Source organism: Temnothorax americanus, unplaced genomic scaffold, assembly GCF_048541705.1.
Source record: "Temnothorax americanus isolate GAGA-0224 unplaced genomic scaffold, ASM4854170v1 Scaffold63, whole genome shotgun sequence".
Classification (NCBI taxonomy): domain Eukaryota; kingdom Metazoa; phylum Arthropoda; class Insecta; order Hymenoptera; family Formicidae; genus Temnothorax; species Temnothorax americanus.
Window position 1 is genome coordinate 604,497 of NW_027509778.1, and position 13,314 is coordinate 617,810.

The 13,314-nt window shown below is 37.3% G+C and overlaps 1 protein-coding gene across 3 annotated transcripts in view; it reads right to left on the bottom strand.

Annotated features, from left to right (window-relative positions):
• LOC143905543 (histone demethylase UTY-like) overlaps nt 1-13,314 on the bottom strand; it is a 143,553-nt gene that overhangs the window by 38,805 nt on the left and 91,434 nt on the right. The window lies entirely within an intron of this gene.

Here is a 13,314-nt window from a genome sequence, read left to right on the forward strand (position 1 = left end):
CCATCCTCTTTTATACTATGTACTCTTAAAATTCGCGTATTCCTTTAATTTATTCATTGTGCTAAAGAATACCAAGTAAGATCAAAACATCCACAATGTTTGGATAATAAATTATTGAACAGTTTTAACTTATAACAATCTATATTTGATCCGGTTTAGCTCTTGACTCTGCTCATGTTGTGTTTATAACATATCGTACTATTCTACAACTTCTCTGTGTCTGTCATTATCAATAAAAGTTTTAAAATAGTTTTAAATCATACCAATTTTATTTCTTTGATAAGATTTGAGAGAGCCCAAGGATTAAATTTAATTTAAAATATTTTAAAAGTTTCACGTTGCTGCACGTTTTTAAACCTTAAATTAATTGGAATTTGACAAATTCTGCCCTTAGTAGTCGTGCTACATATTTTCGTCTTAGCAACATCGGGTTAAATTCGTATGCAACACGTATGTACCAAATTTGGCTTTAACGTGAGATAATTCCAGCGTCGAATTAGAGCAGCGGAGGCTCTAAAACTGCACGTCGTAAATTGCAACAGAGAACGACGAGCGAAAGGGTCCGACGGGGCTCTCGCAATAGCGCATTGTCGTGTCGCCGGTCTCTCTTTCTCTCTCCTCTTACCACGCGATGCAGCGTATGCAACGGTACCTCCTACTATCACGTCGAAAGAGCCGCAGACTCGAGACTCGAGTCGAGTCGAACCACGCTGCACGGTACGGCACAGCGCGGCGTGTTGGACAATGGATGGATGCAAAGCCGCGCGCGTGCGCGCGCGGTTGCATAACGGACTACGCGAACTAATTCTCGCTCGGCGGAGCGACAAGGAATGAATGAACGAACGAACGTACGAACGGTTCACGACCCGAAATCGTGGCGCTATCTCCGGCCTTCTTAAAATAAATCTGAAAACGTCGAAAAAAAGTGGACATGCCGAGATAGCATCCGGACAGATAAGGCGAAGTTCGCGTATGTACTTAGCCTACTCAGACAAGGCTACGAATTCGCGGCTATCAAATTATCTTCGACGCGATATAGAGCCGAAGGCAGCACTCTGAGGAGCCCGTTGATAGATATTGACGTAATACATATATACACAGAGAGAATTTTCTCTTAAAATTTACCCTGAATCATGGTAATTGTGGGACAACATGTACCACCATCAAGAATTTTATGCAAGCTATTCTGATTAATATCTAACATAATAAAAAATATTAATATCTATTACATTAAAATATAAAATGTTTGATTAATTTTACTAAAATATATCTAGGAAGTTTCAACAATTTTTCAAAATTTACTAATCTGCTTGGTAATTTTTATCACGTTGTTTGTAAAATGTCTTTTGTATATTTTAAAAATTCCTTGGTTGCCAAGTTGTCCCAAGTTTGTAGTAAATTTAAGGGCAAAATATAACCAAAAATTCTCTCCGTGTAGATAGGACGTTTCTCAATTGTTGAAGCAACTTTTCTTGAGAATCAAAAGTTGTAAAATGTAAAAAGTATAAAATCTCTGATAGCTGATATTTATCTATAGCGTAAGTGATTATCTGTATCTGTATAATGATGTGATAGATATTGATATATCAATTCTTCTTTATAAAATTTTTAACGTTACATTTATTAGAAATTAAATACGAAGCTTCCATTATGTAACAAAGCTCTGAATTAAAATCCGAGAAATATCAAGAGTAATTCGATATTTCTCCAAATCAAATATAATTCGTACTTAAACGCTTAATATAAACCTGTTAAAGATGTCGATCTTTTTTTCTTTTGATTTTCGATATTAAATATCTTAGAAAACAAGTCTAAATATTTCTGTCAAGGCAAGAAACGCAAGTAATCTCCAAGAACGAAGAATGTGAATGATATTACTGGGCCAATATTGCTTCCTCATAGAGGAAGCTTTGTAATGGTGAAAACATTTTTTTTCGAGATTTTGATGGAAATAGGTTTAGAATGTTCTAAAATGTCGAAAAATCATATTAGTAAAAAATGTCCGGAAGTATGTATGTATGTGTGTGTGTGTGTGTGTGTGTGTGTGCGCGTGTGCGCGCGTGCGCGTGTGCGCGTGTGCGCGTGTGCGCGTGTGCGCGTGTGCGCGTGTGCGCGTGTGCGCGTGTGCGCGTGTGCGCGTGTGCGCGTGTGCGCGTGTGCGCGTGTGCGCGTGTGCGCGTGTGCGCGTGTGCGCGTGTGCGCGTGTGCGCGTGTGCGCGTGTGCGCGTGTGCGTGTGTGCGTGTGTGCGTGTGTGCGTGTGTGCGTGTGTGCGTGTGTGTGTGTGTGTGTGTGTGTGTGTGTGTGTGTGTGTGTGTGTGTGTGTGTGTGTGTGTGTGTGTGTGTGTGTGTGTGTGTGTGTGTGTGTGTGTGTGTGTGTGTGTGTGTGTGTGTGTGTGTGCGGATTTTTGTATACGCATCTACTTCTACAATTTTTTAGATACCAGTTTGAATTTTTGCATACAAATAGAGTATCATAGAAAGTATGTCCTCCTCAAATTTTATTGAAATCGGTCTACCGGTATAGATTTTATGCAGATTTTCCTTTTTTTGAAAAATGTGTTTTACGCTGCCGCTTTCTCAATATTTGAGATAGCGATTTATTTTTAATTTTATTATATTTTCCAGTTTTTTCTACCCCTATATTTCATATATGATTCATTAAAATTTGATTGATCAGATCTCGTATTACACACATTTGAAATTTCGAAGAATTCGTACATACATAGAAGCTTTATAAAACTTGATCTGATCAACCAAATTTTAACCAATTATATATGAAATAGGGGTAGAAAAGACTAGAAAATATAATAGAATTAAAAATAAATCGCTATCTCAAATATTTATAATATCGGGCTGATTTTTTTTATCGATAAAGTATTGTTTTAGTTTTTAAGTGGACAAGTATTTTTAGTATTTTTTAGTGAATGTATATAATTATTTACGCAGTCCCCAAAAGAGTTAAGTGTGAAATCAAAACCTTTGCTAACAAAGCTTCCTCTATGAGGAAGCCAAAACAAATAAATACCGATAATTATACCTCGAATAAAATAAAAACTTGCACACTTAAAAACTATGAGGAAGCAATGTGCAAGTTTCTACTTGCGCAATTAAAAACTACGAGGAAATAATGTGCAAGTTTCTACTTGTTATTGTTTATACGGCTAAAAATAAAACAACTGCGGTATGTACACGTGCACCCGAGTGCAACGACAGATGCATCTCTGCGTAGCACGCGCCAACCATGCAGGTGTGTAATGCACCACGTGGTGTACGTACAACGCGCGCGGCTAAATCTTGCCGGACAAGGTGTTCGTTGGTGCGGATTGCGGATACGAGCTCTTCGGTCGTACACTCTCTCTCGTAATCTCGTTAATCTCCCCTTGAACCAATCGAATAAACCCGCATTATCTCGATCACCCAATAATAATTAAAATGTTAAATAATAAAAAGCACAAAGATTATTTATATCGAAAGACAAATTATTAATTATATTATTTGAGAAATCATAATCATTGCGCCGGACAGCATGAATGCTTCAATCATCATTGATTATATTTTGGTCCGTTTCCCATTTGCTAGAAATGAGATTGGGGATGAAATCATATAGATTAATATTATAATCAATTACAATATGTACTTACAAATCCGAGTCCAATCCAATAATCAAGTTTTTTTTTCTAGAATTCGAGTAATATTCATAAGAAATAATATTTCATACATTATCTTTGCAAAATATAATCGATCCCGACTAGTTTCGAATTTTAAAATAAGTACCTACAGGATTTGAAATGTACTTAACCTACTTAATAAATAGGTTTTACTGTAAAGAATCGAACCTTACAAGTAGTACTCGAACTATTAAAATAAACTTGTTAGTTTAAAGAATGTAATGTGTAAATAAATATTTTAAGCAACTTTTATTCTAAATTTTTAATATCTAATATTTTTATTATATTTGATTTTAACGATTGACATGTAATATTTGTAATTATCAAAAAGATTCATAAAAGATTCAATCATATTTGATCGAGTCCACTTGGAAGTACATAACACTCTTATTTTTCAAGGTACTCATAGAAGGTTCAAACTCATTTCGTCTAGGTTGCGAGTCTAACTTGAATGTATCTACTCGTACTGCTTATTTTTCGAAGTAATCGTAAAGAGTTCAAAATTATGTAAAAATTCGAATCTACTTGTAAAGTAGGGGAGACCGGGGCTAGTTGTACACTTTTTTAAAGATTTTTTTACACGTAACTAATAAATGGAATACAAGCCGCAAACGAATTTTTCAATAACCGCGACGCGCATGCTTATACAACATAAAAATTATTTTTTTAACTAGATAGATAGATAGATAGATAAAGATACTTTATTTACCCCAAGGGGTCTTAAAGGGCGTTTTTTTTCCATTAGTGACATACCCAACCCTACACATCTTTCCAACATCTCCTCTTATCCAACACACATGGCGTTTTGTAGGAAATTATTTTTTAAACTGAATAGTATAATTAATTTTGTTGCACCAATAACAATTATAAAGCGACGATATTTGTAACAACCAGCTCCATATACGGGGTAAGTTGTTACAATACTGGATTAAGTTGTGAAAGATCCAGTTTTCAAAGTATAATATATTTAATAAAGAGAAATAACAATATGTAATAATATATAATATGTGTTATATTACACTTACATTGTTGAGTGCAAAATTATAATCAAAACAAAAGTCGTTTTAGTTCGACCCTTTAGTTGAATAATATATTAATTTAGCCAGTTGGGTCGAACTAAAACGACTTTTGTTTTGAATTACTTACTGGCGACAAAAGTTACTGTTTTGTCAAAATTATAATATAAATATAATTTAACTGATGTTCTGTATTGTCTGGTTCTGATACGTAATAACAAACGTTAACGGTGAATCTATCTATTATATGTATATATATGTGTGTGTATATATATATATATATATATATATATATATATATAAAAGTACCGTCGTCTGTCTGTATATCTGTCTGTCTGTCTGATCGCGAACTACTCATTCGTTAGTGAACCGAAATTTTACTAAAAGTATAAGTCTTACGTAAGATTAAAATATGCCGAAATTGTGTTACATCGACGGAGTTGGTCAAAATTATAAGTAGAACAGCACTAACAACCTACCTCGTCACAACCAGCCCCGACTTGCCATATTTAGATATTTTGATTATTGTTTAAACAAAAAAATGTTTTAAGACATTAACATAACTGGAAGTTATTACATTTAAAGTAAAAACACAGTTAAAATTATGATATAATGGCCAGATTTATAAATATAACATTTAATACATCACTGATTTATCTTACTTTTGGTTATACAAAACTAAAAATATTTTCTGTTTGTGAAAATACGGTACTCAGCCTAAAATAGCTAATTAAAATATTATCGCAATGTTTTTGCGGAAATACTATATTTTTTATGCAATATTATCTTTTGTCACACTTTTACAATAATTGCCGTGTTCCAACTTGCCCCATGTACCAACTAGCCCCGGTCTCCCCTATTTAATTCCATCGCTAGTATTTACATAGTTTGTCCGTCTTACAACGATACTATTATAGAGTCGTTGCTGTATCAACGACTCTCCAGCGACATTCGACAGGAAATAAAATATCAGGTCATCCTATAAATAATGTCGTTTCCCATATTGCGGTTGAAACATTCGTCACCTCAAACTCAATATTTTTTGAACAAGGAATCAAAAAATAGACGAATGATGAACAACATATTGTCGTAAATAATAATGGAAAATCCTTTCGTAATCGATTGTAAGTAGAAATTTATATACATTTGTTATTCAAAATTATTCTAGATAACCATATTACTTATAAAATACATTTTTCATGTTTCATCAAATCTAGAGATTGTCTTTTTATATTTTCTCTTTTTGATTAAATGAGAAAGTTTAATAATTAAAGCATAGCTACCGTCTATTTCCACCAATGCAGATTAACTTTAATCTCGGTTTAACTTACTTTATATAATTTTATAATTCTTTAGAGAACTAGAAAAAGATAAAAAATAAGTTAAACCTGCATTGGTAGAGATAAATATAAGGGTTGAAAACACTTGTTTTACCTTCAAGTCCAACATCAATATCCATTTTTTTTCGCTAATGATTTCTGGTTCATTTTAAACGCAAGGAATTTATATAATGTATCTGGCTTTAAAAATGTACAGCAATATTATACGAATTTTTTTCTACAATACAGTTTCGCTTCAACATGACATTCGATTATTGAAGGATGTTTGACATTGGCAGGAGCGTCCCGCAAGCGTGCATGCAGAGACCTGCGATACAGTGATAAAAACTCGCGACCGATAAAGACGAACGATTTCGACGTGGAGGCAGCCATTTAGCGTCAGAGCGGAAAATCGTACGCCCGTATTTGTATTATATATGCATGCATCATACATTGTCGAGAAAGATCGACGGAGGTGATAATATTGCGCATCGCTAAACGCTCGATAGCATTGCGATAGCCAGATCTCGAGATAGCAGCTATAGCGGCCCTTCGCCTTTGTTAATTAACTTGAAAACTTAGTCGCCGTCGACCCTCAGCGGTCTCGGTTATTGACGCGGATTGCAGTTACAGCACTTGAGTATAACTGTTATTATTTGCGTATAATTCCCACATCATCGTCGTACAATTTTGTTTATCCTTAGTATTACTATTTCATAATTATCGCAATTATCTTACATCTTGTCAGTATTATACAATGATATCTCGATTATCTAAACGCTATAATTAAAAGAACGTTCGATTACTGCAATATTATCTCCATTACCGGGACGACGTAAACAAGTACCTCGTCGCAAGTATACCTTCCTCAAATAATATCAAGCCGAAACTTTTTAAGTAAAAAAAAAAAAAAAAAACGGAATTGCACCAAATATTAATAATGTATTTTCCATCATCCACTCCATTGCCTGAAAAAACATAATATATACTCCAATGTGGCGTCTACTTATTTTTATGTCACCACAGTGTATTGATCGGAAAATTGAATATTCCGTTAAACAGCAGGTAATAATGTCAGACTCCATTTGCGATAATAACAACAGAGAGCCCGACCCGAAGCATCTCACATCGCGCGTGTTCCGTGGAAAAAAAAAGAAAAAGAAATGAGAACCGTTATGTTTCGCGGTCGCAATCGTTCTCCGCGACGCGGATGCGCCTTTTGCCCGTGCACGCTTCCTGAGCAACTGGTGGCATCGCGGTGTCTTTCGCTTAAAGGAAGGAAAGGGTCCGGGTCGCCGTAAACAGGTGATCGATACGTCTCGTTTACGTGCGTGCGTGCGTGCATACGTGCATACGTGCGTGCGTGACGTCCATTAATGGGACATGTGGGTACATCGATACGCGGAATCGCTCTCGCAAAGTCGCGGTATAGGGATGAAAGCAACTCGCGCTCGAGTATCGGATACTCCGCAATTAACGCGGTTTGCTGTCCGACATGTATCATGTATGTACACACAGACGCACACCAAGGCGTCCGCGCACACCTGTTCAATTTCGCATCACCGTTTATCGCTCGCGTATTATCCTCCGTCGACTTTAATTTGTTCTCGCTTCGTTCGATACGAAGCGTATAAACAAGTCCGGGGATAATGCAATTACAACGTAATTTCCATAATCAAATTTTAGTATCGCGGCGCATCATCGGGGTCGCGTCGTATTTGCGCAAGACCCCGTGCGTGCGCATACGCACATGACGGTGCGACAATTATTTTTAGATTCGTTGAGTTTTGTATCGTATTATAATCCGAGAAGTGAATGCAAACGTTCTTTGTTGCGCTTCTTGTTCGGACTTTGTTCAGTCGATTCGAGTGTTTACCGCGATCCGCTGGCAGGTGATGCGCGCACACCTTTTAAGATACAACGGAATACATAAACATATTCCGATTGCGCGGCAAGGATCATCGCGCCGGCTCTATATCCGTGGTTACATCTGCAGGCGTAAAGGCCTTAACCGTCGCTGGACGGACGCTGTCGAACGAACCGACGCATCGTGTCGCATCTATACGTGTAGATACATCGATCAAAAGATAAACCGTATAATACGCCACCTTGAATATTCCACGTTGCATGTACTTCTAATGGAACAATGCAAATTTTTGTTATAATTTAATACGGAGGACTTCGCATACCTGTGCTTTTTTCCATACAAGCGTAATGGCGGACAAGTGAAAAATGAGGTAAATGCTTGCTTTTCTTCGCAAGAAATGCAAGTAACTGAAACGTAACAAATCTTTTCTTTGTTCAGTATAGGATAACGGGAGGGAATATGCCAGTGTGGGGAATATGCCACTCGTTATGTTTAACAAAGCTACGGCTAAAAGCGCTCTTGTAAATACCATGAAATCATTCATATTAGTTTTATATCTGACGTTTTGCATAAGTTTTGTTCATTTACTGACAGTATTATAGTTTATATAAGGTAAGTACATTTTACAACAAGCTTTTTAAAAACTTTCTTAATGTTTTATGTAAGTTATTCTTCAATCAATTACATTATTTATTATCGACTTATTTTAAAGACTATTAGTACTGTTTTTATAAATAAAGTAACTTTTGAAGTTAAATTACTACATGTTTGTATATGTGGTATATTATCTTATGCTGTGGGCATATTACCCACATGGTTGGGCAATATGCCACTTTGCAACACTTTTGTATTTCTTTCTTTTTAATAATAAACAATCAAAATATTTTATTAAAATCATATACAAGTAACAGATAAAAGAATGAAAGAAAAGACCAGCATGTAAAGATACTTCAAAGAGAAAGAAGAATAGAAAAAAAAATCAAATTTTTATTAAGTGTGGCATATTCTCCCCAGTTTCCCTATATCTTGTTTTCTTAAGACCTGCATATTGTTGACACAAGAGTGCAGCGTCTTTCACGCAACAACTCGATGTATTGGAATCATTTGCTTATCGGACAATCGCGAATTGATCATTCTAATATATGCGGGGCCTTTTATACCTTTACACGCGGCAATAAAATATCTCACAGCGTTTAGGCTTAATGGGGGAGAAAGGGAAAGAAGGAGGAGGGCGCGTGCCACAAGCACGTCCGGAGCGCAGCAAGTCGAGGATGCACCTGTCCACCATCTTGGTCCCACTCTCTCCGGGCCCGTATGGCATCTCGCGGTCGGTCGGCAGCAACAACGGCGACGGCGAGAGGGCAGGAACCCAGAGAAGAGAAAGGAAGAGAACAGGAGAAAAGAGAAGGAAGAAAGGCGAAGGTGAGAGCGGGACGCAGGAAGCGCCCGAGACAGGATGTGGGCAGCTGTTTACCAGCTGGAGGATATGATACACCTCGGCGTTGCGCGCTTACGAAACCTGTATACGTGGACCTTCGGGGCCCGTCGCCGCCGTCGTCGCTGCACGAGAAAGGAAGTATCGAAATTTCGATCCGATACTACAATTTTCACGTCGTTCCATTACTTTTTACCTCAATTCCAGTTTAAAAGTTTTTAAAACACTGATATATATCCGATATATATTGAATCCCGTCAGGCTTTCTTTTAGATAAATATCGAAAATATTGATGTTGTGTCTTCTCTATATATTTTTAAATTTATCTTGATCTAGTTTCTATATTTCGCGCTAATATCTTTGGAATATATTAGTTTATTTGATTCCTATTTATATATCTGCGCGTTTAGAAATATCGAAATTTCATCTTCAATAGAGTGCCTATTTTTTATTTCAATCTCATTCTATACATATATACATTTTTAAAACGCTTTTAAGAACTCGCAATCTGTCGAACTGTATGTTTTCAGCGAAGTAGAAACAAAACGCGGTGGCAAGCAGGTGCGCGATCAGCGCATTCAGTTTTCCCATCGGGAAATTTATCGGCTACCCTCGATTTCCCCCATCTCGGTCTCTTTTCCTCTTCACAATACGCTTTTCACGACGCCCTTCCGGCAGCAAAACAGCCGTTCTCCGCCGCGATCTTTTCGAATATGGTTCCCTTCACAAAGTGGACCACTAGCTAAGTTTTTGTTGGCTTCCACCTTTTTCGCTCCCTTCCTCCCCCTTATTCGCTTCCACCGCCACCGCTTCCTCCTCCTCTTCCTCCCATCCTCGTCCTCCGGCTTTCTCTCGTCCGATCGAAATCCCTCTAACCGATCTCCGCTCGAAGGCGGATGCACATGATCAGATTCCCTTTGTACTTTTCAAAAATGTCCTGGAGCTGCACCTGGGGTGAACGAGACAAGGAGATAGTCCGTTCTTTGAAATTTTTAAATCCTCTCCTTTGGTATAATATTTATCTCGCTTCGCATCGTAATTTTCGTGTCGTTTCTTAATTTATTTCTTATGCGCCTATCTAATTTCACCCATGCAAACCCTATCTTAATTTCTATTATACGGACGGTAAGCATAGAAATTTCGACAAACTGCTTCACCTGGGACAAAAGCAAAGTGGTAGTAGCCTAAAATTTCCTTTGAATCCTTCTCGATATAATAATTATCTTACCTTTCGTCGTAATTTTCGCGTCTTTTCTCAATTTATCTCTTATACCTACTCAACCTCTAATCATCTACTTTAACTTTTATCATTTCTCTTTAAAAGATAAACAGTTAAATATTGGAGTTTCGATATTGCTTCGAGCGAACGAAAGGAGAAAGTAGTCTAAAATTCTATACTTTCCTAAATCCCTGATATCATACTATTATATAAAACCCGACTGTTTGTTTGTGTGTCCGTCCGTCCGTTTGTCCGCGAACTACTCATTCGTTATTGGACTCAAAAGTATATGAAACAGGGGTAGAATTTTCCGGGGAGTGTCATGATGTGTATAGTTTTTTGTTACCAATTTTCTGGAAACCGGTTTTTCTAATTTTTTCAATTTTTCGGGAAATAATTGGCCGAATCTCAAAGAATTGGGTATGAAACAGAAACAGGGATAGAATTTTCCGGTGAGTGCTATAAAATGTATAATTTTTCGTTACCGATCTTTTTGGAAACCGGTATTAAAAATTTTTCCAATTTTTCGAATATTAATTGACCGAATCGCAAAGAATTGTATATAAAGTAAGAGTAGAATTTTACGGGGAGCGCCATGATGTGTACAGTTTTTGTTACCGATCTTTTTGGAAACCAGTTTTTTAATTTTTCGAATTTTTCGGGAAATAATTGATTGAATCGCAAAGAATTATACATGAAGTAGGGGTAGAATTTTGCAGGGAGTGCTATAAAGTGTACTATTTTTTGTTACCAATCTTTTTGAAAACCGGTTCCAAATAACCGAATCTCAAAGAATTGTACATAAAGTAGGGGTTGAATTTCCCGGGGAGTGCTATAAAGTATATAATTCTTCGTTACCAATCTTTTTGGAAACTGGTATCTTTTTGGAAATCGGTTACAAAATTTTCCAGAGAGGGAGAGAGGGAGAGAGAAAGAGAGGGAGAGAGAGAGAGAGAGAGAGAGAGAGAGAGAGAGAGAGAGAGAAAGAGAGAGAGAGAGAGAGAGAAAGAGAAAGAGAGAGAAAGGGAGAGAGAGAGAGAAAGAGAGAGAGAGAGAGAAAGAAATCGATTGATCGATTGATTTTTATTATGCCCAAGCAATAGCTAAAGGGCAAAGAATGAATAAGAATAAGAGAGAGAGAGAGAGAGAGAGAGAGAGAGAGAGAGAGAGGAGAGAGAGAGAGAGAGAGAGAGAGAGAGAGAGAGAGAGAGAGAGAGAGAGAGAGAGAGAGAGAGAGAGAGAGAGAGAGAGAGACTATTTGCGTGTCTTATTACATATATGTATGTCCTCCGGAGCGAAGCCCGGGTAACCAGCTAGTGATTCTATAAAATGCCTTGTCTTATTTTATATTGTAATTTTTATATACTTTTCAATAATTAGTCCATTGACATTTTTTAATGATTACCTACACATGAAAAATTCAGTTTATTTTTATATCAATTTTGTCACTACTATTTATTTTTACCTCTATTACATTTTGGTTCTTAAAACATTTTCTTTTTCCTTGTAAGTTACTTTCGAATTTCCTCGAGTACACGCAAATCTCGCTCGCCGTAATCTTTTGTCTCGCGGCAAAAGAGGGAAGGGAGAGTGGGCAAAGGGGATAAAATCTTAATTTAATTCTAAACGACGAATCGGGGCCTCGTCTTTTTCGTCGTCCTTTTCGCGGCCATTTTGCGTCCTTCTTCAGGCTACTCCTTTTCTCCACCGCATCCTGCGCCACCGTGGAATAAAATATTCTGCGGGCCCACCGAAGGCGAGAGCACGCACAAAACTTCGCCTGTAAAAAGCGCCCACGTACAACAAAGATTTCGAGATGTAGGTGGCCTCCTAATTTTTTTATCGGACGCTCTCTGCCCCCCTCGGGCCCTTTGTATTATACCCGCCCGTAGAGATTCCCATCCTGTCCTGCGAGACCTATCCAAGGGCTCATGCTATTAAGGCACATTTACATCCGTTTTCTTTGGAACGTATAGTCTTGTCACTGAGTTATAAAAAAATTTATATTCTAATCTATGTGATTACGATAAAAAGTATACAAATGTAAATTTATTTTCTTGGAAATTAAGTGCTTAGTTGTGTAAAAATAACCAGCAATACGGTAATTGAAGACACAATAGCCACCTAATTGAATTAAAACTGTTCTTCCTGATGGAGTCTCCTAATCATCGCCATTAAGACAAAAATTATTATCACGCGTAGACATCCACCAGTGACACGGTCGCAGCATCCAGTAACATTGGCGAGAGGACTCCAGAACTCACAACCTAACCTAGCCCAACTTGCGTTCATGGTGGAAAGGAGAAGTGAGAGTACCATGTCGGGGTAGCTGGAAGCAGTGGAGGGAGATAACCGGCAGGATCCCATCAATTTTCGCGTATCGCACAGATGAATTCCACGCAAGTTCGCGTTCTCACTGCACTTTCGACGCGAGGAACGCGGTCATTTCTCTCTCGTTTCGCGTTTATACGATATTTTCACGCCGGGCATATACGCGAGACACTCATTTTTATAGCGGTGCGCGCGGAGCAGTATTTCCAGATTGCTTTATCCACTGTTTAAATCCACAAGAAACTTTATAATCTCTATCATGTTAAAAAGATTCAAAATTGAGAATGTAAATCCTATTTCATAAAAACTTTAATTCTGGAGTGCGATAATAAACTGATATATGAAATTTGTGTATTTATACTTAACCATTATACCGCGGATAGAAAGGCGAACGATTCATCGCAATAGAAATATCTGAGAGAAATGATATTTGAAAAAAATGACGAACTTGAGATTGC